Source organism: Elephas maximus, chromosome 23, assembly GCF_024166365.1.
Source record: "Elephas maximus indicus isolate mEleMax1 chromosome 23, mEleMax1 primary haplotype, whole genome shotgun sequence".
Lineage (NCBI taxonomy): Eukaryota > Metazoa > Chordata > Mammalia > Proboscidea > Elephantidae > Elephas > Elephas maximus.
In genome coordinates, this window is record NC_064841.1 from 4,296,447 (window position 1) to 4,322,017 (window position 25,571).

The 25,571-nt window shown below is 44.4% G+C and overlaps 1 protein-coding gene and 1 pseudogene across 3 annotated transcripts in view; one reads left to right on the forward strand and one right to left on the reverse strand.

The window, feature by feature from the left end:
• The window catches only part of KCNAB1 (potassium voltage-gated channel subfamily A regulatory beta subunit 1), a 370,129-nt gene that overhangs the window by 205,783 nt on the left and 138,775 nt on the right, over positions 1-25,571 (reverse strand). The window contains exon 2 of one of the 3 annotated variants that reach the window (XM_049867542.1): positions 730-896. The exons of the other annotated variants lie outside the window; for them this stretch is intronic. The gene's annotated coding sequence lies outside the window, so the exon portion shown is untranslated. The remainder of the gene's footprint in view (positions 1-729; positions 897-25,571) is intronic. 3 annotated transcript variants of the gene reach the window in all.
• Positions 7,081-7,452, forward strand: LOC126066462 (40S ribosomal protein S3-like; annotated as a pseudogene).

Genomic DNA, 25,571 nt, shown 5'->3' on the forward strand with positions numbered 1-25,571 from the left:
TCGGGAAGCTGGGTGAAAAGGACAAGTTTTATCCCTCACCCTCAGTGTCCTTGCCTGTAAAATGGAGATGACAGCACCAATTTCACAGGGCTCTTGGGAGTTCTGAACGAGAATGAATGTCAACACTTAGAAGTGTGCTTGACAAGAACCCACTGAATGGTAACTTCCCCCTATGAACACTTTCCGTACAGTACTTATCACATTATAGAACTGACTTGCATTTGGCCTTCCCACCCCGCCCCCACTCCCCCTGCCCCTCCAGTGCTTTGAACGATGCCCACTATATAAGAGGGGCTCAATACATATTGGTTAAACGAGTCAAGAAAAAGTATAAGACATGGTCTCTGCCCTCCAGGCATTTATATGGAGTTAGCGGATAAGACATGTATCACCGGGTAAGTAGTAATTACACATCGCAGAAAATAAGTGGCATGTGAGCGGTGTGCGCAAACGTGAGAGAGAGAGAGTGCTTCTGACAGACAGGGAAGGAAGGCCACGCAGAGAAGGGGGCCTTGAGCTTAAACCAATACCCCTCAAATTGGATTGAGCCCAAGAACGAATTTCACTTTACAGTCTGGTCATTCAAACACTGACGATATTTTCCCCTCCACTTTGCTTGACTTTAACTTGTGGCTTCCAGGATACCATGTTGATAGCAGCTGCATTGCTTTCTGCTATAACAAATGACCACAGATTTAGTGACTGAAAACAACACAGATTTATTCTCACCTACAATCTGGAGGCCTGAAGTTCAAAGTCAGTTTCGCTGGGCTAACGTCGAGACGTCAGTAGGGCTGGTTCCTCCTGGAGACGCTAGGAGAGAACGTATGTCCTTGTGTCCTTGCACGTTCCAGCTTCTGCAGCTGCATTCCTTGGCTCGTGGCCCCTTCCTCCATCTGCAAAGCCAGCAGTGGAGCATCTTCAGTCTCTCTCTGCTCCCGTCCTCATGTTACCTTCTTCTGATTCTTCTCTAGTCTAGTCTCCCTCTGCCTCATTTTTTTTTGTTGTTGCTGTTTGTTTGTTTTAGGTGAAAGTTTACAGAACCAATTAGTTTCCCATTCAACAAACTGTACACAAAGTATTCCATGGCATTGGTTGCAACCCTCACACTGTATCAAAACTCTCCCCTTATCTGCCCTGGACTCCCCATTTATTTTTATGTGGTTTTCCTGCCCCTTCCTGCCTTCTCATCTTTACTTTTGGGCAAACGTTGCCCTTTTGGTCTTGTATAATTGTTCGTTCTATGCAGCACGTTCTTTTTGTGTGTGACTATTTATTTTATAGGCCTGTCTATTTGATGCCTGGTGATCCAGTGGTTAAGAGCTCCGCTGCCAACCAAAAGGTTAGCAGTTCAAATCCACCAGCTGCTCCTTGGAAACTCTGTGGGGCAGTTCTACTCTGTCCTTTAGGGTCACTGAGTTGGAATCAGCAACGGGTTTAGTTTTATGGTCTATTGTTTGGCCAGAAGGTGGTTTCCTCCACCTCCCTCTTATAAGGGCACTTATGATCACACTTAGGGCTCCACCAGATAACACAGGATAAGGTCTGCATATCAAGATCCGTATCTGCAAAGTTTATTTTCCCATATAACATTTGTAGAGATTAGGGCCTGGATATCTTTGGGGGCCATTATTCTGCCTAACACAGTGGCCAATAAAATGGGGGGGGGAGGGTGCCTTCCAAACACTTAGATTTTTTCCAGTCCATCTTGATATTGAATCCTGCCAATGTATCAGTGAAATAATAAGACAGATAGCCTTTTCATACTGTTAGTCAGAATTTGCCTAAATTCTTCCATGAACTTCGTTTGAGTATATAGATTTGAGGTAATGTTGTTTGCTACTGAAGCTGCGGAAGTTTAAGATAGCCAGTATTTTCTAGAAAATAAACAAGCAAAGCAAGAAGATCCAGTTGGAGATACTGGGTGGGTGAGGGGGTGAAGGGACGTGGAGGCAGGAAGGGGAATGCTCACAAGGTGAGTGGGGGCTTCAGGGCTGGTTTTGGCTGGAGCCAGGCTTGTGGCCATTTCTGTCAGAAAGGCTGCTGTTGACACTCTCCCTTCTCTGAGAGAAATTTCCACAAACCATGGAGAAGGGACCAAATGAGCCGTCAACCTGCACCCTCTGAGCTTCCAATAATAATCCTATTTTTTACATTAGATTTTGGCCACTAAAGTACACACAGAACCATGCACATTATTAGGGGGTATTGGACATTTTCACAATCAGCCTTTGCACACACATACTTCGGGACATCTCCATGGTCTTATCATCTTTTAAAGTCTCCTTCTTTCTGGTCCTCTCAATATTTATGCTGCTTAAAACCTCTGGGTAAAGCTTGAGGACAGCCACCTAAGATATATCTATTGGTCTCATCCCATCTGGAGCAAAAACGAATGAAAAAAACCAAAGACTCAAGGAACATATTAGTCCAAAGGACTAATGGACCACATGAACCATGGCCTACACTAGCCTGAGCCCAGAAGAACTAGATGGTGCCCATCTACCATCACTGACCGCTCTGACAAGGATCACAAAAGAGTCCTGGACAGAGAGGGAGAAAAATGTAGAACAAAATTCGAATTCAAACAAAAAAGACCAGACTCACTGGTCTAACAGAGACAGGAGGAGCTCCCAAGACTATGGTTCCTGGACACCCTACTAACTCAGAAGTAAAGCCACTCCTGAAGTCCACCTTTCAGCCAAAGATTAGACAGGCCTATAAAACAAACAATAACACATGTGAGGGATATGCTTTTTATATCAACCAAGTATGTAAGACTAAATGGGCAACACCTGCCCGAACGCAAAGACAGGAACGCAGGAAGGGACAGGAACACTGGAGGAATGGAAACGGAGCAGCCAGCGTATAAACGGAAAGGGGAAGGGTGCTGACACAATGCAGGGATTGCAACCAATGTCACAAAATAATTTGTATATAAATTTGTGAATGAGAAACTAATTTGCGCTGTAAACTTTCACCTCAAGCACAATAAAATCAAAAATAAAACCCTCTGGGAAATTGTCTTCTTCAAGGTGAAGATGTAGCGCTATATTCTGTGTGAAGTTTAGTATCCATGTCTCCCATGAGGTGATGTTCTACATAAATGTGGCCACAAGACCTGTAACCTGTCTTTATCCAACAACAATCCACAATTCTGCTGTCACATAAAACCACCTTAATATGGCAGTTATGCATCTCACTAAGCTCTGCCCAGTCTAATAGCATTATGTTTCCATAGTTACTAATGCATCTCCAAGTGGGGGAAAGCACAGAGCAGTTTGAAATTATAGATAACAGGAGGAAAATAAGTATATAAAATGTAAGCATTAATAAAATACATGACAAGCGGGGTGCTCCAACGTTGACTGCTGTGTGTGAGGAGACAGGGCCCTTGCTTTCTGAATGGATAACTACACACAGGCCACAGAGCTTCCAATCTCTATCTTGCTCCCAACCAGCCCTAGAAATGCTTAAATGGAAGGACTCGAGTGCACAGCTGCCCTATTTGGCAATAAATGGGGCTACGGAAAGGTATACATGTAAGGAGCTAAGGTCTCCCTGTCCATCCCTTTTCCCTCCATTCCTACTGGGTGGCGCAAATGGTAAAGCACTCCACTAGCCTAAAGGTTGGTGGTTTGAACCTACCCAGAGGCAATCTGCACCCATAAAGATTACAGCCAAGAAAACCCTATGGAGCAATTCTCCTCTGACATACATGGGGTCACTGTGAATCAGAATCAACTCAACAGCAACTAACAACAAGAAGAGCCCTGCGCCTGGGTGTCGAAAGCCTTCTCAAGGGGCACCTTGGCCTCTTGCCTCTCTCTCAGGCCAGGCATCTTCCTAAGGCATTCTCCTGTCTGTCACTCAGGGCTGAAGCGCATGCAATGACTCCGCCATCTTTCTGGCAGAGCCCAAATTCCTCCTCTGGGAGCTCGAGACCCCTCTGGTCTGGGCCGGCTGCATCTGTGTAGGCTTCTCTCTCTCCCTGTGCCTCTGCTCAGCCGGGCTGGTCTCCTGCCCTCCGCTCATCCACTCCCTACGCTTCAAGGCCAGGCTCAGACCCACCTTCTCCTTGAAGCCTTCTTGGCTAACACTTGGGTCAAAATTGATCTTTCCCTTTCCTATCCCCCACAACACATACTCTTGCCTCAACTCACTGGGGCATAAACATCAAATGGTTTTATTTTCCCACTCACTGCTTTCAACTCTGCTTCTTTGAACCTCCTTTTCCCGCTGGGTGATGGTTTCTATTGAGGCTATGTTGGCTCAATTCCATACTTTTCAGTCTCCTCTTTTCTTTAAACACTTTCTCAGCCCTGTTCCTTTTCAAATGTCAACCTCATAATTAATTCACATCTCTCTTCTCTTCCTGTCCTGGACCCCGCCCCAGGCAAAACACCACTGGCTGATAAGAATGATGGAGGAAGGGGGTTTGCTGCTTCTCAGGCTACTACTTTCTTCTCTCTTCCTTGCACCCTTCTTCTGGTGTTGGGCTGGGAGAACTAGGGAAAGAGAGAGAAGTCTCCTTACTGCTCTGCCTGTGGAGGTTCCTGTCCCCTCCCTGCCTCAGTCCTAGCTGCTGCTCTGGTTCCTTTTCTTGGGGCCCAGCAGGTGGATGCTGGTGGATAGCCCTTAGAAGGTGGGGACCTTTGTGAGGTTAGCCTGACAACCCTCAGCTGATGGCTTTGCACTAGGCTCCTCTGAAGTATGCTTCCTGTGTCACCCCGGCGTCTCAGCCTACAGTCTCATCTCTTTGGCCTCAGTCTCCAGAGCCTGCAGCCCCATTGGGATCCTGACTTTGTACCTCTTCATACTTCTTCATGCCTTTGCCCGTGTCATGCCAGTCATCTGTCTCCTGTCCTCCATACCCTAGCAGATGCCAGCAGCTTGACCACTGCCAGCTGGCATCCCATCACCATCCCAGATTTTGAGGATGGTGGAGCCCTGGTGGCACAGTGATTAAGAGCTCCATTGCCAACCAAAAGTCAGCAGTTCAAATTCACTAACCGCTCCTTGGAAACCCTGTGGGGTGATTTTACTCTGTCCTATAGGGTCACTATGAGTCAGAATCAACTCAACAGCAACGGGTTTGGTTTGTTTTTGATTGGACAGTCATAGCAAATTTATGAGGGATTCTCTTGGAGGCCCATTCCCTTGGCTTTGAGGTGGGGGGAGAAATACCCACTTCCCTTATGGAGAGTTAATAAGGGGAGGAAGAACACTGCATTACTCCATAAGGAGACCTCTCGCTCTGTCCCCAGCTGGCTTCTCCTTGCTAACTTGTGAGGGAGTGGATGGTGGAGATGGTGCCAAGACTGGTTCCCCTGAAATCGCACCTCTTAGCTGGCCCTGCAGGGGTGGCTGGCCCCTCCGCTTGGCAGTTGTGTGAATTTAGGATGTGCAGGACTAGTCTCATTCCTGAGTAATGGCAAACATTGCACTGGGCACCAAGATTTCTCTAAGGTTCCTGGAACTACGAATTCCCAGTCTCCTGCCTTTGTGTTCTCTGGCTTGTGACACTTGACTGTCACGTTGGTCAAAGATGGTGGCAAGATTGGGGGTTTCCAGCCTTCTGCTCACTCCTCGTTATGGGTTAAATTGTCTCCCCTAAAAATGTGTTGTAGATCCTAACCTCTATGCCTGTGGTTATAATCCCATTTGGGAATGGGTTTTTTCTTTGTTATGTTAACAAGAGAGGATTAGCGTAGGGCGCATCTTAAGTCAATCTCTTTTGAGATAGAAAAGAGATTGAAGATGCAGTCAAGTGAGAAAAGAAGAGACGGGAAGAAAGGTGCCAAGCCACGTGAAGACTGCCCCAGGACAGAAGCTCTGAAAAGACAAGGACCTTCCTCCAAAGCTGACAAAGAGAGAAAGCCATCCCCCAGAGCTAGCACCCTGAATTTGGACTTCCAGCCTCCTAGACTGTGAGAGAATAAATTCCTGTTTGTTAAAGCCACCCACTTGTGGTATTTCTGTTATTGCAGCACTAGGTAACTAAGACATTCTTCCTGTTGTATACAGAGGTCAGCTGCTTCCTCTTTGATGCTGACTAGAAGAATGGCATGAGTTAGGATCCATTGTTATAATTCTATTGGTCAAACTATCTTATGTATTATATATATTATATTATATTATATCATGTCATATTACCCTACATTGTTTTCTATTTGTTTTAAGCAGGCAAATCTTGCTTCCCCAATAAGGTAAAAGCTGAGATGAGCCTTAAAGAATAAAAAAAGAGAATAAGTAGTATTTAATATTCCTTTTGCTTTGTGCACAGTGCTATGCATATAAAACAAAGAGACCAGATAAAGATGTGTTGACTTGCATGGGGTACATGAAAACAACATGGACTACAGACCCTAGGAGCCCCTGCTGGAGCAGTGTGGTAGCTTCCCACTGCTGCGTAAAATCCAGAGAGTCCTGTGATCTCTGTGGGGTAGAGACCTGCAGCTGCGTTCAGGGACTAAGGCTCTATAGCTGTGTCTACATGGTGCTCAGCATTTTTCTGTTCACCAAAAACTCAAACTATTTGGGTTTAAAAATCCAGATTTCTAGTGCCTGGAAAATAGAACATACTATGATTGAATGCTTGCCTTTTAGTTAAAAAATATTGATTTATTGTTTGCAACTCAGTATGGACCCAAAGAGAATTAGGTGAGAAAGAAGCAAACTGCCACATCCCTAAAGAAATGTTTGTTTTCCAATTCTGCAACTTTAGGGATTTTTTTTTTTTTTTTTTTTTTTTTTGCTTTTCTCTTTCGAAGAGAAAAATAAGGAATAATAAATGGATTCCCAACCAAAAGGGGAAAAATAACCTGTAGTGAAAATTTGAAAGCTAATGCTGATAAATTCTAAATTCTGTTTCTAAATGCTAACAAATGTACGTGTGCCAATTTTTATGATGATGTCCTGTATGTCCTAAATTCTAACACTTCATTAATTGGAGAATGCACCATGCTGAGCAGGTGGCCACCAAGGTCTGTGTGCCATTGCCCAGGCAGAGTCTCTGCGTTAGAAACTCCTGGGAGGGCTGGCTGTGTAGAGGGCTGCTGTGGTGGGCTGTGGTTCAGCATGGAGAGTAAGGGAAAGGCCTGTGAGGTCGTGGTGTCTGGGAAACTCTGAAGACACAGGGCTAAATCCCTGAAATGTGTGGGTGGCCTGATGATCCAAAGTGGGGGCCCCGTTCACTACTACCTTGACACGGCCGTACACCATGTGCTGCTTGGACAGGGTTTGCCGGGCATTAAAGTGAAGATCATGCTGCCCTGGGACCCAAGTGGTAAGACTGGCCCTAAGAAGCCCCTGCCTGGCCACATGAGCATTGCAGAACCCAAAGATGAGAGCCTACTCACCACCCCCATCTCGGAGCAGAAGGGTGGGAAGCCAGAGCCTCCTGCCAGGCCCCAGCCAGCATCCCAAAACCACATAATGGGGTCTCCCTGACAACCGAATCTGGAGCATGGATGTTGCTCTGTAAAGACTTTTAATAAAATCTTTTAAAAATAAAATAAAGAAATACAACCATAATAAACCTGTATGTTGATTGTAAGACGCATCTTAAAATTAACACGGTAAAATGTAAATGTTAGCATGTTAAATTCGTGCTGTGCTTAGCACTTCGTTTAATCCTCTCAGCAACCCCTTCGCTATCATCACCTTCATTTTACTGATGGAAAGCTTGTCCAGCACCTAAGAGGGTGAAAGTGTCGGAGGAAGATTAAAATCCAAGTCTAACCACTATAGTGAGCCGCCCCAGGTTAGAAGATCCAGATGTTAGGAGGACTTCATCACTGGCATCAAAAGCTTGACTTTCAAAACTACCCCCAATCTGATCACTTCTCACCACCTCCATCTCTACAGCCCCAGTTCAAGCCACCCCCATCCTTACAAAGATGACCGCTGCATCTTCCTGACTGGCCTCTGGCCTTCCATTCCTACCCCTTTAGTCTATTCTCCACCAAGAAACCTGAGCAATCTTTGTAACACCTAGGTCAGATCAGGTCAATCCTCAGTAAAAAACCCTGCAGTGGTTCCCACCTCACCCAGAAGAAAATCCAAAGTCCTCACCGTGGTCAGCTGACCAGGCTCCTGGCTGCCCTCTGCCTCGCTGGCCCATTCCAGCCTCACTAGGCTCCTAAGCGCTCCTCAGATGCAGCAAGCCCACACAGCACCTCTGCACTCAGTTTCCTTGGTCTGGACTGCTCTGCCCCCAGACACATCCAACAGGCTCACTCCCTCTCTTTACCCCAGTCTATGACCAAAAGCAACAGTCAAGAGATTAAACAGTGTATTGCATTGGGCAAATCTGCTGCAGAAGACCTTTAAGAAGCATTAAAAAGCAAATATGTCACTTCGATGACTAAGGCGCGCCTGACCCAAGTCATCCGCATGCTGGACAATAAAAAGAGAAGACAGAAGAAGAACTGGTGCAGTTGAACTGCAGTGTTGGTGAAGAATATTGAATATACCATGGACTGCAAGAAGAACGAACAAATCAGTCTTGGAAGAAATACAACCAGAATGTCCCTTAGAAGCGAGGACAGTGAGACTTCATCTCACTTACTTTGTACACATCATCACGAAAAACGAATCACTAGAAAATGACATCACGTTTGGTAGAGGGTCAGTGAAAATGAAGGAACCCACCAGGAGACGGACTGACACAATAGCCAGAACAATGGGCTCGTGCATACCGACGATCATGAAGATGGCGCATGACCAAGCAATGTTTCATTCTGTTATACAGAAGGCCACCATGAATCAAAGCCAACGCAACAGTAACTAACAACAACAGCATGATGAAAAGTTATCGCACAACTCCCGCCTACCCTATTTAAATCTCACCATCCACCTCTCTCCAGCCCCTTACCTGCTTATCTTCATTAAAAAAAAAAAAAATCTTCATAGCGAGTATTAACTCTTGATATGCTAGACATTTATAAATAAATATTTGTTTGTTTCTCTCTCCCTGTACTAAAGGGTAAGCATTTTAAAGGCAAAGACTCTATTTTGTTCACTGCCACACCCCCAGCACAAAGGACAATGTCTGGCCCAGAACAGGTGTTCGAGAAGTGTCTGTTGAACAAATCAGTTTATTCAACGTCATATTGGCCTTAATTAAGGGCTTATGTTTATGAGCATGATGGTGTGCTAACCAGTGACCAGTTGCCATCGAGTTGACTCCGACTCACGGCGACCCCATGTGTGTCAGAGTAAAACTGCTCCACAGAGTTTTCAGTGGCTGGTTTTCTGGAAGCAGATCACCCGGGCTTTCTTCCGAGATGCCTCTGGGTGGAACCACACATCTTTCTGTTAGCAGCTGAGCACATTAACTGTTCACACTACCCAGGGACTCTGATGGTCTGCTAGGAACTATTTACTCTGTGTAATCCCTGCTTCATTCTGAATAATAACAATGAAATATAACGAAAGCTTTCACCACGATAGTTTGATAACTATTAAAGCCCTGTCTTGAACTCCTGTTACATCATGGCCAGATAGTGTGTGATATTTCAGTAAGGATGTGGTCAGTCCATGGCTTCCCTGAGACCATGCTGCTCTCCCCCAGTCTTACGTCAGCTCCTTCTCTGGCCGAGAGATACTCTGAGGGTCCTCGGGGTGTCCTCCATCAGAGGGGCCAGAATGACACCAGGCCAACTTCAGAGCCCTTGATTTTCTTTTTGCCCTCAGGTCTGTACTACCAACTCAGCTCCAGTTTTAATAAAGTTCTCTCTTGTTCTAAGCCTGAGTGGAGACCATTTAATTGTTTTTTTTTTTTTGAGAAAATAAGTGTACTTGTAAAAGGGAAAAAAAAATTTTTTTTTTTATTGTGCTTTAGGTGAAATTTACAGAGCAAATTAGTTTCTCCTTAAACAGTTAATACACATACTGTTTTGTGACATTGGTTGCCAACCCCGAGACGTGTCAACACTCTTCCCTTCTCAACCTTGGGTTCCCCATTTCCATTCATCCTGTTTTCCTGCCTTCTTGTCCTTGCCCCTGGGCTGGTGTGCCCATTTAGTCTCATATATGTGGTTGAGCTACATGTACTATTGTATGTTTTATGGGCCTGTCTAATTTTTGGCTGAACGGTGAACCTCAGGAGTGACTGCAGTACTGAATTAAAAGGGTATCGGTGGGCCATACTCTCAGGGTTTCTCCAGTTTCTGTCTGTCCCAGAAGGAAATTTTTAACCTAATAAATAATTTCTATTTTTGTAGAGGGAGTAAAGATGGAACGAAAAGAAATGATGGAAAAAATTTTTTTTCGAATTAAAAAAGCCTCCTGTTTTCATGTAAATGACTTCCTCTTTTCTAAAGGCATAACAGTCTGGTCTCTGCATTGCTAAGTCTGGAGGCTCATGCCTGTCTGTCATATGAAGCATTTGCCCTCATCTTCTTCCCTCTTATTTTAGTTGGCTGGTTTCCCACCTTGAAATCATGGCTGGATTGTCCTTCCTGCATTCCTTTTCCACCTTCCAAAATACACCCCAAACAGGTAAGACCCTCAGGCCACAGATCCAAGTATGTAAGAAATACTGCATTTAAATTTTTGTCTACAAATTAACTTAATGTCAAGTCAGGGACCCCTCCTGCCAAGCTGACAGGAAATTTGATCTCAGGCAATATTTGCCCACTCCATGTTGCTGGGGTTGGGCCAAGATCCCAGGGCCCCACACTCCCGAGGCATCTGGGAACTCTTCAAATCATCAGTCATCTGTCCACTCTTAGGAAAGAGACAGTGTTTGCCCCAGCCCACACAGTCCTTGACTCCGCTCCTTTCAAACCACACAGGGGGCTTCACAGATCTTGGGAGAGTTGGGAACTCCTGGGTGGGGACCCAGTTTCTCAGATACCACAGGTCCGTTCCCTCTGGGATCCTACCATGAGCAAGGCTCCAGGGACCCACAGATCTCCCACTCTCCAACCATTCAGAATCTCAGCTTAATCAGGGAAACGCCTTTTCCCTCAAACCTGACTCTTCAATGGGCTTACGCTTTTGGAAGCAAAAGTGAGAATCCATTGTCCCCACTTTCTGCAAAAAAGAAAGCACAAGCTACTTGTTTAAAAGGAATCAACGAAGCAAAGGGAGACGCAGGGAGAACCACACATCACTGTCTTTCAAATGGTCTCACCAAACACGTACACAGCACAACCAAACCAGAAGAACCCCTTCTTCTGTGTGTGCTTCTCCGAAGAAAATGTGGTAGCTCTTCGCGGGCTGAAGTGAGTGGACCTGGAGTTGGGGCCTCAGGTGGCCCTGCTGCCTCGGCGCTGGGGGATTCGGATGCTCAGGTCACTGGAGCCACTGCAAGAAGACCCAAGTGACCAGGTGTGCCACAGAGGGGACACTCAGCCAGCTCCACCTGTGGGTCACATTCTGCTCAATACTCAAAACTCCAGTCATTGGCAGAGTTCCGGAATTGTATCATTTTTGTTAATTGATCGATAGGAACAAGTAGATACTATTTATCAGTACAAATAATTCCCCCTAAGAGTATAGTTTGCAAGCAGACATAGTCTGTTTACAACTACAGGGCACGTGATTTTACAAACCACCTTACTTTCATTGCCTCCCTATTTGTAAAGGATCAAATGATGACTCAGGAATCACCACCTGAGACAGACCCACATTCTTAGCAGAAAACCAACAAAAAGAAAGACTTGAGCAAGACCCTGTACACGGCTGCACTTTCCTCTTTTCAAACAGAGCAATGCAAGGTCAGCAGACGTTTCTCGAGGGCATGCAGACTCTTTAGGGTTTGACCAACAGGTCAAAGAGTTACAAGTGTCCTTAATTCCTGAGTTCGCCTTGTCATTTTAGCTTTCTTTTCTCTTGCAATCTATGCAATTTGGGGTCTCACCTGAAATTCTTTTCTGGAACTAGGCTGGGTGTAAGTAGATCTAACAGAAACTGTGTATAACCATTGGTTTCCAGCCTTTTGGGTAGAATAATTTGGAGGACAACAAGGATAAGTCAGGCTCTTCAGCAGCCAAGGTCAAAAGCAGACAGAATTACTACTCAACGGAAAGAAGACTCATCATGAAACTGAAAAGAACAAGTCGGCTGGAGAATTAAGTTCGCACTGGATGGTATGGTAGTACAACACAATCCTTCAACACCCTTCTGTTACTGGTGGCTTGCATGGTGCTATAATGCTGAACAGTTGTCAGCGAAGCTTCCAGGCTAGGAACAAAGGCCTGGTGACCTACTTCCACAAGTCAGCCATTGAACGCCCTGCAGATTACCATGGTCTGATCCCTAACCCGCCATGGGGACAGAGCAGGACAAGGCAGTGTTTGGTCCACTGTGCGTGGAGTCCCTGCGAATCGGGACTGACTCGACGGCAGCTATCAACAACAAAAAAGTATTACAGATACTGGGGCTCGGAGAATTCAAGTAAAGCAACAGGTAAGGTGATGCTGTAGTCCTCTTAACTGCTACACCATGCTCCCAGCAGCCGCTCACCTCTACCATCCCATGTTCCGTGTGCGCCTTAAACACACACGCACATGCACACACACACATGCGCACAACTTGCTGGACCAAATGTGTATGAATAAAAAAAAAAAATTTTTTTATGAATACTTGCCAAAAAATCACCTTTAAAGTATCTGTCACCTCCTTGGGATAGGGAGCTCTGATGATGCCGTGGTTAAGCACTTGGCTGCTATCCAAAAGATCAGCAGTTCAGATCCACCAGCCACTCCTTGGAGACCCTATGGGCAGTTCTATTCTGTCCTATAGGGTCACTATGAGTCAGAACTGACTCGACGGCAACGGGTTTCCTTGGGATAGATATAAATTTACCTATTAACACCTGAAAACGCACTTATTCCCCTCCTTGAGGCAAATTCCTAACAGCTTAAACTACCAAAAATAAATGTAAAGGCTGCTGAATCTTCCATCAGCCTGTGGATTCTGGGATCAGCCCTGAGCACCTAAGCAGCATGCGCTCACCGCCCAGGTCCTGCTCTGCCCTGGTTTTCTGAGTGGATAATGATGAGGGGCATCGAACACCTGGACCATTCACTGCCTCAAGCCAACAAGGGAAAATACAACTTTGCCCAGAAACATTATTTGCCAACATTATATTTTTTTAAATCCTAACTGTATCATCATTGGCATAAACATATAATGGTCACTATAAGGCAAAGTGGAGCCCTGGTTGGGAATTGGTTAAGACCTCAGCTACTTACCAAAAGGTCAACAGTTCGAATCCACCAGCCACTCCTTGGAAACCCTATGGGGCAGTTCTACTCTGTCCTATAGGGTCACTATCAGTTGGAATCAACTCTACGGCAATGGGTTTATAAGGTAAAGAAGACCAGAAGCTGTCTGAACTTAGAATTGAAACCAAACGTCCAATATTTTAGGTTGCACAATATATCATTAAGGTTCTGTTTTACGCCCCAGTTACTCTAACTGAAAAAGGGTGTATCACTACTTGCGATCCCCTTTCAGAGTTTTTCTCAAGAATAAAAATCCTACGAATTATTTTCAATTCCTTCATTTAAATGTTTACATGAGGCAATCAGCATAAAGTAAGATTTTAGTGGCAAAGAACGTTATTCAGACATCCTGATAATTAGTATTTGTCTTCTGTAAAACTCTGTCTCCAACATAGTTCCGTCACAAAACAAGCACAGTCTAGGCCCACGTCTTTTCTGCTGTCAGCATGAATCAATGTTGGCATTGTCGTATTGGAATGAGGTCCAAGGAAAACGTCTTTCCTGAGTTAGAATGTTGGTAGCATTCTGCGTCCTGCCCTCGCTGTACTATTACGGGGGCTTGGTATATGCTCTTGGCTCTGAATACACTCTCCTGTGTAGACAGAGATGATACTACAGAGTTGGAAATACATGTAGAGCTGTCTAGCCCTGTGAGGGGTGGGTGCTTCGACAGTCCTCTCCCATTCCTTCCTGGAATGACTTCCTCCACCGTTGCATTCTAACCCATGCTTTGCATCCCAGCTCTATTGTTCAGAGTGACTTAGTAGTTTACAAATCAGCAAGGCTCCAGAGGGGTCACTTCCCTGTTACCCAAGCATTGCCTCCCTTGGAGCCTCTAAGGCACACTATCTGACTACAAGAGATGCTGTAACAGGCCAACGTGGAGTTTTAACTCTTGCCTGTCCCGATTTCTGAATTACCAGTGAATGTTTTTGTCTAACCCACTTTGATCTGCAGCTACTAATATTTTTCTCCAAATTGGGTGCAATCTGGTGCTTTTTGCTAGCATGCCAAGAGAGAGTATATAGATTTAAATGGTTTGAGATCAAAAATATAAATCTGATATTCTCAGCAGCGATAGAGGAGCTGTATGTCTTTGGAAGTCAGTGCAAAGAAGAACATTTCTTCTATTGGTATCGGGCACAAAGCTTCACGGAGGAAAGCTGCATCAGATTGAACACCTTTGAGAATGTGGGTCAAAATATGTATCAGTTTTATGAATAAGAATCAAAGCTTCTCTGCGATTAAAATAAAATGACAGGCCAATCTAATGGCTTCTAGGGAATAATATTTGATAGAAGGGTTCAGGAAAAGAATTTCACATCCTTCCAGGAAACTCCTTCTTTCCTCCTCCACTGCACCATTATGACAACATTAACGCAGCCAGGACAGGCTGAGTCTCAGGGGAGGGTGAGGTAGTGTGATAAGTGGTGCACAGAGCCTCACATATGCGTACATTAGCAGGAAAGGCTGTGCTCCTGGGCTCCCACCTCCCCAGGCACTAGGGATGAGTCAGAGCCTCATATCCCACTGGTTGCAGTCATGAAATTCTGAAGCAGATATGGATTTTGTTGAGCAGGGGTATTTTAATTGCAGCTTGGTTCTTTATGCTATCCACTGATTTTCCATTAGTGTTCACTAATTTCCACTTAGTCCTCGGAAGCAAAATGAATCAGAAAAAGACACTCTTAGTCGGCACTGCACTGAAGGGCTTTCGGAAGCTGAGCAGACTCAGGCAGTAGCTGCCATTATAATCACGGCCAAGATAAAAACTATTTAAACTTCATCACACTGGCACCACACACTATAAGTGGGAATTTTTACTTCTGATTTAAAACTCAAGACGTAGGCTTGCATGGAGAAAATCCCCAGTGCCCTGCCTTTTCAATGACCCCGTCATTCCTTCTGTCTTACCTCACCCAGCAAGTCTTAGGTTCCACAGAAAGTGATGAGGCTGTAGTGCTTGATACCCTGGGTTCCTTTAACTCTCCCCTCTCTCACATAACATGTTTGCATGGTATAAAATTTCCAGCTTTGCTTCTTAAGGATACTTGGCTGTATCCCCTTTTATATCACCTCTTGTTTTGAAGCAGGCTCACAGAAAGGTCCTTCTGAAACCCCCAGGAAAGATCTCGTAGAACCTGGAGGCTTCAGCCACACGTACACTTGCTTCTCTGAATAAAGAATTACCCCGTTTTTATGGACTAAGAAAACAGAGCCTTCTGATCTCCAGAAGACAGCTTCTGGGAAAACCGTATTTGTGTGAAGCTGAAACCTGAATGCTCTCCCTTGGAAATGAAAAAAAAAAGTCATTATTGACAGAGAAGTCATATGTTGGGCCATGAATTTCTCAACTCCCTGTTTCTACTTGAGTCTTTTTATGGTACTTCTCTTATTTGCTCTTCATTAAAAACTGAACAAATATGTTTTCCATCACGATGAGAAGCCTCTGGGATCAGACCCTGAAGCTTTCTTCTATGCATTTCCAGTGTTTCAGTAAATGTAAAGACATCGTAATGCAGAAGGGCTGTGTGTGGGGAGGTAGGAAACAGCAGCTGTGAGTCAGAAGGCCTCTTTGCTTCCAATGCCTTAAAGGAGCTCTTCTGGTTCTTCAGCTGGCAGAGAAGTGGCATTCGTTGTGATGTTGTTGTCAGGTGCGGTCGAGTTGGTTCTGACTCATAGCGACCCTACATACAACAGAAAGAAACACTGCCTGGTCCTGCACCATCCTCACAATCCTTGCTACGTTTGAGCCCACTGTTGCAGCCACTGTGTCGATCCATCTCACTGAGCATGCATTGTAGCTATGCTATTTATGAAGCTGATGTCTGTAACGAGCTTGCTGCAGTGGTCTCAGACCAAAGACACTAACAACCAAAAACTCCATAACATAAAAACCAAGTTTAAGTTGGCAGCTAATTGCAAAGAAATGAAAAAGAGGGTGCTTTATTAGCATGTGTTCCTCAGGAAAAGAGCTCTCTGTTCACGCAGATGGGCCTCCCCATAGACGCAAACTCATCATGGAGAGCTCTATGTGTGCAACTTCCTACAGTCAAGCCCCTCCGGGGACACTCTCCCGGAAGATGTTAACTGCCGATACAGAATCTCTTTCCTGTTAATATTACTAGTCATGTGCAGTTGCCTTATATTTAAACCTGGTAAATTAAAAAAAAAAAAAAAAAAAAAAAACTCTGTAAAAGTATGACAGAAGGTAAATTAATCACATTAAAAGCTGTTCATTTTTCTATCTGGATACTCAACTGCCATTAAAAACTATGCGTCAGATTTGACCTTTTCATATGTCTTTAACCCAAGAGACTTCAGCTGTCACCGTTATAACCTTAGAGCTGATGATCTCATACGAGTTGTTACGCATCGGCACTGTTAGTTCCTGTTATTCCAACAAATAGGAATTAAAAAAAAAATGTTTCACAGCAGCTTTTCAAAGATTGGCTCAAAATATTAGAAAGAAAAAGAAAATTTTTCCTGATAAAACGGTAATCATGGCCACGCAACGCAAACAAAAGGACAGAATACGTTTCTGTTATAAGACAATCCTACTATTCTGTTGTGTCGTCTGCATAATGCAAGCTGGTAACGAGGCTTCCTCCAATTCTGATGCCCCTCAACATAAAGAAAACAAAAATCCTCACAACCGGACCAATAAGCAACATCATGACAAATGCAGAAAAGATTGAAGTTGTCAAGGATTTTATTTTACTTGGATCTACAATTAACACCCATGGAAGCAGCAGTAAAGAAATGAAAGACACATTGCATTGGGTAAATCTGCTGCAAAGGGCCTCTTTAAAGTGTTGAAAAGCAAAGATGTCACCCTGAAGACTAAGGTGCCCCTGACCCAAGCCATGGTATTTTCAATCGCCTCATATGCATGTGAAAGCTGGACAATGAATAAGGAAGACTGATGGACGCCTTTGAACTGCGGTGTGGGCGAAGAATATTGAGTATACCATGGACTACCAAAAGAACAAACAAATCTGTCTTAGAAGTACAACCAGAATGCTCCTTAGAGGCAAGGATGGCGAGACTCCGTCTTACACACTTTGGACATGTTGTCAGGAGGGATCAGTCCCTGGAGAAGGACATCATGCTTGGCAGAGTACAGGGTCAGAGGAAAAGAGGAAGACCCTCAACGAGGTGGATTGACACAGTGGCTGCAACAATGGGCTCAAGCATAACAACGATTGTAAGGATGGCGCAGGCCCGGACAGTGTTTCGTTCTGTCGTGCACGGGGTTGCTATGAGTCGGAACCGACTCGACGGCACCTAACAACAACAGTGATAACATTTACTTGGAATCGTATCCAGCGCTGGATGACTAGAAGCAGATACAGTCACCTTACAGAGCATTTAAATGAGACTCATAACTACAGTTGGGATCAGAAACGGCAATCCAGGAGCCAAGAACTGGGGCCATCTTGGAAACCAGGAAGCTGAGCTGTAGCAATGGTTTTCAAGTACTGGCAGCCTTAGGAGGCAGGAAGTCACGTTCATCTCAGTCGAGAGCAGACCAAGAAGCTTCAAATATAGCTTTAAAAGGACCCACGTCGGTGGCGAGAAGGGAGTTTGTGAAATAGGTTTTTACTCTTGGATGCTTCAGCAGCAGAAGTTTCAGTCCAGGTGAGCAGGTGTGAAACCAGAATAGGGAGGAGTCTCCCCTTCCCAGGTAGTCAACCTGACATTGGGGTTGCCCCCTGCCTCACTGCTGTGTCTCGGGCTTCTTGTCCCTCAATCTGCTCTCTTCCTTTTCCTCCCTGACTTGACTATTAGCGGAAAATTCTAAAAGTCCTTACTTTATTGCTTCCTCTGAGAATTAGAGAACCTAATGAACGGCTGATTCTTAGAAGAAAGAGCCACTTTTTTTTTTTTTCCTGACTGCCATGAAAGGAGATTACACAATGTTTCTTCAGGGGGCTTTACAAGTAGTTGCCACACAGTGCAAACTGGAAAAAACAGGGCAGATTTCTCATGAGCGCCGGACCAGATGGCCTGTGAGTCCTCCCTAGCTGTGCATTCCAAGGCAGGATTCACCGCTGGGCTTCTGATTTGGTGTCCACCGGGAGCAGCTGAACGTCAGCCTGCCACGAGGGTTTTTCAATGTATTTTGATTCTGACTTTCAGGAGCAAGCTCTCAGCCTAATCTCTTTTAGAGGCTGGGACGCCAAGCCCACTATCATCCCGACGCTAATTTACATCTGGCTTTGGAGCCTGTACAAGTAGAGAGCCGCCATGGGAACACGTCGGGGTCCTCATCGTTCCCTGGGAGGCAGAGAAAGCTGATCTGGCTCTCTCTGTGCACAGCAGGGCTTTGCTGCTGCTTGAGATAAAAGCTTGAGCTGCTGACTGTGCAGATATGGAGAGGGGAATTGTCCAGAACCAAGCAAGAAGACTTCCACACACTGTGATTCTTTCCTGCATTGAGAAATGGGCCATAACCAAGAACCTGCCACGTGGAACCTAAAGGAATGTAAGAAACTCCGCCCGTAGAGTCGGGAGATCTGAGTTGGGCCTCTGGGCTCCCATCAGCTCCCTGAGTGAATCTCATCAAGGAACTGAACGTTCTGTATCAAACAGTGAACACCTCGGTTTCCCCCAGTGCTCACGCCCTGCCACAAACTCGCTCGTTTCTAGTGATTACACGTTATTAATAATTCCCTGTATTGGAATAGAAATATAAGACTTTTGTCTTAGATTCTTCACCCTTTATCACCTTTCCTAACTGTGAAAAGAGTGGGAAAACAGTGAGAAAAAAATGCTCTTTAAGCATACGACACAGTTAATTTGCAACATGGAATCATTTTTTTATTAGTCTAACGGCTATGTATCTGACTGGCTTTGAAATTCTCAAATGAAAAGCATGAATTGGGCTTGTGATTTTAACTCTTCTCATAAAGGGTATTTTTCAGAAATAGTCAAAGAAATTAAGGGTCCTTCCTATATTTTGAGCAGATTCACTAGACGCAAATCTCATACAATTCATGAATTGATACGTGAATGATATACTAATGAATTTGAAAAACCGAAGTGAAATCTGTGAATGAGATTTCCCTTTTGCATGTGATTTTTTTTTTTTTTGTCCTTCTCTCAGAACATTTGCCAAGTTGCCGTAAGTTCAAATTTTTGCAGAAATTTCTTTTAAAAAGAATTTCTAAAGAGGGTCACTTAGGGGACTTGGGTCTAGCAGCTCCACCCACCTGCACCGGCAGCAACAAACTGAAGACTGAGGCTGGCAGACAAGCCACTGCTGGGGGCTCCTGGGTCTTAGTATTCCCAGCACTAAGCATCTCTCTCTCTCTCTCTCTCTTTCTTTTTCTCTCTCTCACACACATTTCCAGAGTCAAGGAACTAGAACAGAGTTTCCCCAACAACTTCCGGTAGGCTCCCTCCCCTCCTACCATTTTCTCACCATCCCATGGATGCCAGACTTCTGACGTGCCTTGCAGAGGTGGAATAAAGTCTACGAGATTGAATCAGCAGCTAACTTTTAGGAAGGTATCTCCACCTCCTCATCCTCACCATTTTGCTTTGAGGCAGAGAGGAAAGCCCATGCCTAGAGATAGCAGTGGAAACAACAAGGGGTTTTTATCTAAAAAAAAATAATATAATAATTTGGCATTTTAAATAACCAAGCTGTTCTCTTTGCTGGGCTAAAATCAAATATTTCTATTTGATACATGGCACACAGCTGGCTCTTTTCCTCTTCCTCCTCTTTAGCCCACCTAATTTCTCCCACTTTGCCCCATTTGGAGGCTCGCAAGCACACACACACACACTCACACACACACTCACACACACACTCAGTTCCTTTTACGTAATTGACTGACAAGATTGATCTTTCACTTCAATAGCTGTGGTTCAAAATCTGCCCACCATTCGTGGGAGGTGAAGCACAGTGGATGGGAGAGATGTGTGCTTTTCCACGGAGGCTGAGAGAGGCATGGCACGGAAAGGGGTCTGGTCTGAGGCGCCTGTGGGTGGGGTTTTGAACTGGTTTCAACCTCTGCTGAGAATTCCCATTTCTAACAAGTTCCCAGGTGATGCTGACGCTGCTGGTTAGCAACCGACTGAGAACTGTTGGCAGAGCAGTGGTTCTCAAAATTCATCATACATAAGAATCACCTGGGAATCTTGTTGAACTGTAGATTCGGATTCAGTATATCCGGGGTGGAAATGCAAGTTCTCAGCAGGGGTTTGAACCGGAATGAACCTGTCTGAAGTCCTGGTTCTATGTAGACTTGATTCTCCATAGGAAAACAGAGCGTGCTATGGAATTCAACAGAAATTAGTTTATTTCAAACTTAAAAAAATTTTGGAACAACTTGCAGATTAAGCATTTCTTAACAGAATGTTGTAACCAGACACACTGTCAAAAATCCTTGACGGTTCCCTCACTGCTGAGGCTCACCTTATGTCGAAGTGGTTTACCCTGGTCTCCAAGGTGCCGTAGCTGGACCCCTCTCTACCTCAACGAGATTCTCTCTCACCACTTCCCTGCACAAACCCTCTGGGCAGTGCCTTACTTCTCAAACACTCCATGCACAGCCTTTGGGTCTCGCTGTTCCCCTGGCTGCAGTCTGGTCTCCTCCTCCTCTCAATATCCAACTTCACTCGCCTTTCCAATGAAACTGCTCCCTGACTCTCACCTGTAAAAAAAAACCAAACCCGTTGCCATCAAGTCAATTCCAACTAATAGCAATCCTATAGAACAGAGTAGAAATGCTCCATAGGGTTTCAAAGGAGCACTGGTGGATTGGAATTGCCAGCCTTTTGGTTAGTAGCCAAGCTCTTAACCACTGCACCACCAGGGCTCTGTCTGAGTCCCACAGCCCCCAGTAAATGATGGCTCCCCAAACTGCAGCAATAGCTATCCCTCAAATCTCTAACATATGCCACCTTTTTGTGTAGATATCCTGCCATGCTGGATGGTAAACTTTTTTCTTTTTTTTTGCTTGCTTGCTTGTTTCTGATCCAGCAGTAGAGTTTTATTTTTACTTGGCATTTAAATGGGCTATTTAGACAAAAGTAATCATCTTTATGTTTTCTTTCATTGAATCATATTAAGGGGGGGCCAGGAAGTTTAATATTGTTTTCACATCAAGGAACTATTATCGGAACAGAGTTCCCTGGTAATGGTAGGCCCTGTCCTGATAGAAATTTTAATTATGATAATTAGGTGAAAGAAGCAGGCAAAAGGACCAGGCAATGAACACGTGCGTCCCAGTGAAGTGGAAAACAAGGAAGGTGGTATGCAACACACCTGAGGAAAAGGTATAGATTCAAACCACTCGCAACTGCTATCCCTAGCACTTAGCACAGTGTTCCATACGTGCAGTCATCGTTTTCAAGGTGTTTACTGGGTTGCTATTACATGTCCTATGCTAGTTAGTGCCTGTGGTTACAAAGTGGAATCAGGTCCAGACTTTAAGCCGCTCACATACAATGGGGAAGACACAGATGTTAGTGGATGCCATCCTGTCCCTAACAGAAGAAGCAGGTGCAGTTAAGGCATTACAGAGCAAGTATGTAATGTTACATGGGGTGGAGGCAGGGGAGGTTTCATAAAGAAAGTCATGCTAAAGTTGGGTGTTGAAAGATGCATGGTAGTTTGCTGGGCTGCTCAAGAAGGGTAGGAGAATTCCAGGGTAGAGAGACCAGCGTGGAAAACGATACAGAGGCATGAAAAAAAGAGGGGTCAAGGCTCTGCAAGCCGTTCTCTCTCAAGTAGTTCCTTACAATAAAGCATGAGGTGGAAGGTAGAAAGGGAACAAAGAGTGGCACCCGGAAAGGGTGATGAAAGTCAGACCATGAGGGACTGGCTGACATGAAGCTACTGAGCTACTGAGTGCCATTATAGGGATGTAGGGATCATGTCATAATCTGAAGGCATCTGATAAGTGTTAAAAATAATGATGACAACAACCCAAATGCCCTTCGACAGATGAATGGCTAAATACACTGTGGTACACCCATACCACGGAATACTACCCAACAATAAAAAGAAACAAACTATTGATAAACATGTCTACTTCAATGGATTGCCGGGGAATTATGCTGAATGGAAAAAAAAAAAAAAAGCCAACCTCAAAAGGTTACATAATCTATCACTGCATTTATATAACATTCTCCAAATAACAAAATTACAGAGATGGAGAACCAACTAGTTGTTGCCAAGAGTCAGGGACTGGAGGAAAGGGGTGGGTGTGACTACAAAGGGGTGGCATGAGGGAGCCCCGGGGTCTGGGAACAATTCCATATCTTGATTGTGGTGGTGCTCACAAAAATCTATACATATGACAAAACCGCACAGGCACACACACCCCAATGGATATAAGCACACCTGGTGGAAAGTGAATAAGCTCTGCGGGTTGTACTAGCGTCAGTTTGCTGGTTTTGATATTGCGCCAGAGCTACGCAAGATGCTATGGATTAGAGGTACGCAAAAACTCTATGGACTTTCTTTTTTTTTTTTTTTTTGAAATTCCTGTGAATCCATAATTATTTCAAAATAAGCTTAAAAATAAGATGACAAAAATGGTAAAGCGTGGCTAACCTAAAAAATGAAAGAGTTTTTTTTAGAGGGATTTAAAGATTATTGTTCAGACAACATTGCTTCTTACAAAGGATTCTCTTAAGAATTTCCAAGCATGTTTTATGTAACTACACAGCACTAAAGGAGCCCTGGTAGCACAGTGGTTAAAGCATTCGACTGCTAACCCAAAGATCAGCGGTTCAAAACTACCAAGGGCTCCATGGGCCAAAGTTATAGCAGTCTGCTCCCAGAAAGATTTACAGCCTTGGGGTGGCTAGGATCAGAATCGACTCTATTGGTAGTGCGTTTTTTTTTTTTTTTGTATACAGCATGATGTTTATATTGACGTGAATGTATAGATTGCAAATTTTTTCTCAATGTAACTGGATCCATCAATATTCAAACTGTTCTAGAACTAGAGTGGCAATTTCAAAACAGGGTGGGTAGTTTATCAGTTCGAATGTACTAAAATCTGAATGTCAAAAGCACTGAGGCTGTGTAAAACACCAGGAGTCAGGTCATTCTAAAAAGTTGGCTAAGATGAACAAACACAGCTAAGGAAACTGGCCTGCTGGTCCGAGTGATCTGACCTCTTAGGATGACAGGCTCATGTATGTGCCTAAATCTGTAAGGCACACACCTCTAAGTACGGTTGCAGAGTGTGTGCCAAGTTCTAACGTGGTGTGATCAACTCTGAGATTAGAGACCCAAGAAAAATTAAAACAAAGAAACTCACGTGTATTGCCAAGCACAACTGTAAAAACTCTAAGAAGCTGAACGGTGCTTTATTATCTACGTACAGGATAGCTCTCAGGATAAACAGCAGGTGGGATCTTGTTCTTTGGTTTATTATCTACGTACAGGATAGCTCTCAGGATAAACAGCAGGTGGGATCTTGTTCTTCGGTTTATTATCTACGTACAGGATAGCTCTCAGGATAAACAGCAGGTGGGATCTTGTTCTTCGGTTTATTATCTACGTACAGGACTGCTCTCAGGATAAACAGCAGGTGGGATCTTGTTCTTCGGTTTATTATCTACGTACAGGACTGCTCTCAGGATAAACAGCAGGTGGGATCTTGTTCTTCGGTTTATTATCTACGTACAGGATAGCTCTCAGGATAAACAGCAGGTGGGATCTTGTTCTTTGGTTTATTATCTACGTACAGGATAGCTCTCAGGATAAACAGCAGGTGGGATCTTGTTCTTCGGTTTATTATCTACGTACAGGACTGCTCTCAGGATAAACAGCAGGTGGGATCTTGTTCTTCGGTTTATTATCTACGTACAGGACAGCTCTCAGGATAAACAGCAGGTGGGATCTTGATCTTCGGTTTATTATCTACGTACAGGACAGCTCTCAGGATAAACAGCAGGTGGGATCTTGATCTTCGGTTTATTATCTACGTACAGGATAGCTCTCAGGACAAACAGCAGGTGGGATCTTGTTCTTCGGTTTATTATCTACGTACAGGATAGCTCTCAGGATAAACAGCAGGTGGGATCTTGTTCTTTGGTTTATTATCTACGTACAGGATAGCTCTCAGGATAAACAGCAGGTGGGATCTTGTTCTTCGGTTTATTATCTACGTACAGGATAGCTCTCAGGATAAACAGCAGGTGGGATCTTGTTCTTCGGGCCTGACACCAGCATGTCAACAGTATTACTCTAGTGTTTGTTTCTTTAATTTCTTAGCCTTGAAAAGTAGCCAATTTTATGCAAGAGTCTTGCACAACGTTGAGGCAACATCGAGCATTTTATTCTTTCAGAGTTCAAATGCCTTGCACAGTCGTATATCAATCCCTTCAAGACCAACCCCCTCCCCCGCCCCAGGTAGCATAATGGCTAAGAGCCACAGCTGCCAACCAAAAGTTCGGCAGTTCAAATCCACCAGGTGCTCCTTGGAAGCTCTATGGGGCAGCTCTACTCTGTCCTATAGGTTCGTTATGAGTCGGAATCGACTCGATGGTGGTGGGTTTGGTTTTGGTTTTTAAGACCCCATGTTCATGGCTTCCTGATGAATGGAGAGTATCCTTGGGCTGTGATTTCAGTTGGGCTTTAAAAACCACAGGTATTATATGTGAGAAGGCATTCTGCTCAGTTATTGGGGTTTTAAGTGGGTCCTCAGCTGCCAGGTAGAACCAGAACAGCGGAGTTGGAACCTGAAAGAAGCCCTTGGGATAGCAAAGTGGGTGGCACACATGGATGGATGCAACCCCTGAGCTTGGAACTGAAGTGGAAGCAGAGCCAGTACACTCAAAATGGGTAAACTAAGTTGGCCCCGACATGACCCAACCACTATTGCCCCCCAAATCACAGCCTTCATAAGATGTCACAATAGATAATTCTATCATTTATTTGTTTTCTTGTTTATGGTCTGTTTCCTCAACTTGAATGCAAGTCCCAAACCTGGTCTGGTTTCTGCATTTTGTATGCCCATTTCCAGCTGGGTTTCTGGTTAATTAATTAATATTTGTTAACTAAATGAACACTTCTTCACACTACAACACTGGTTTTTGACAACTTTTAAGTTGTAGATGTTTTGGGGATTCTGATAAAAGCTATGAACCCTCTCCTCAGAAAAACGCACAAAAAGACAGTATTTTACAATTTCAGGCAGTTTGATCTTATAGGAGTTCACGGATCCTAGATTAAGCTCTGCTTCTGGAAACCGTTTTCGAGGATGAGAATGTTATTACAGCCACACTTAGCCCCTAACTTTCCATCCTGGCTTCTCCAGACATAATCCAGGTTGTTCGCCCACACTAATCACCTCCCCC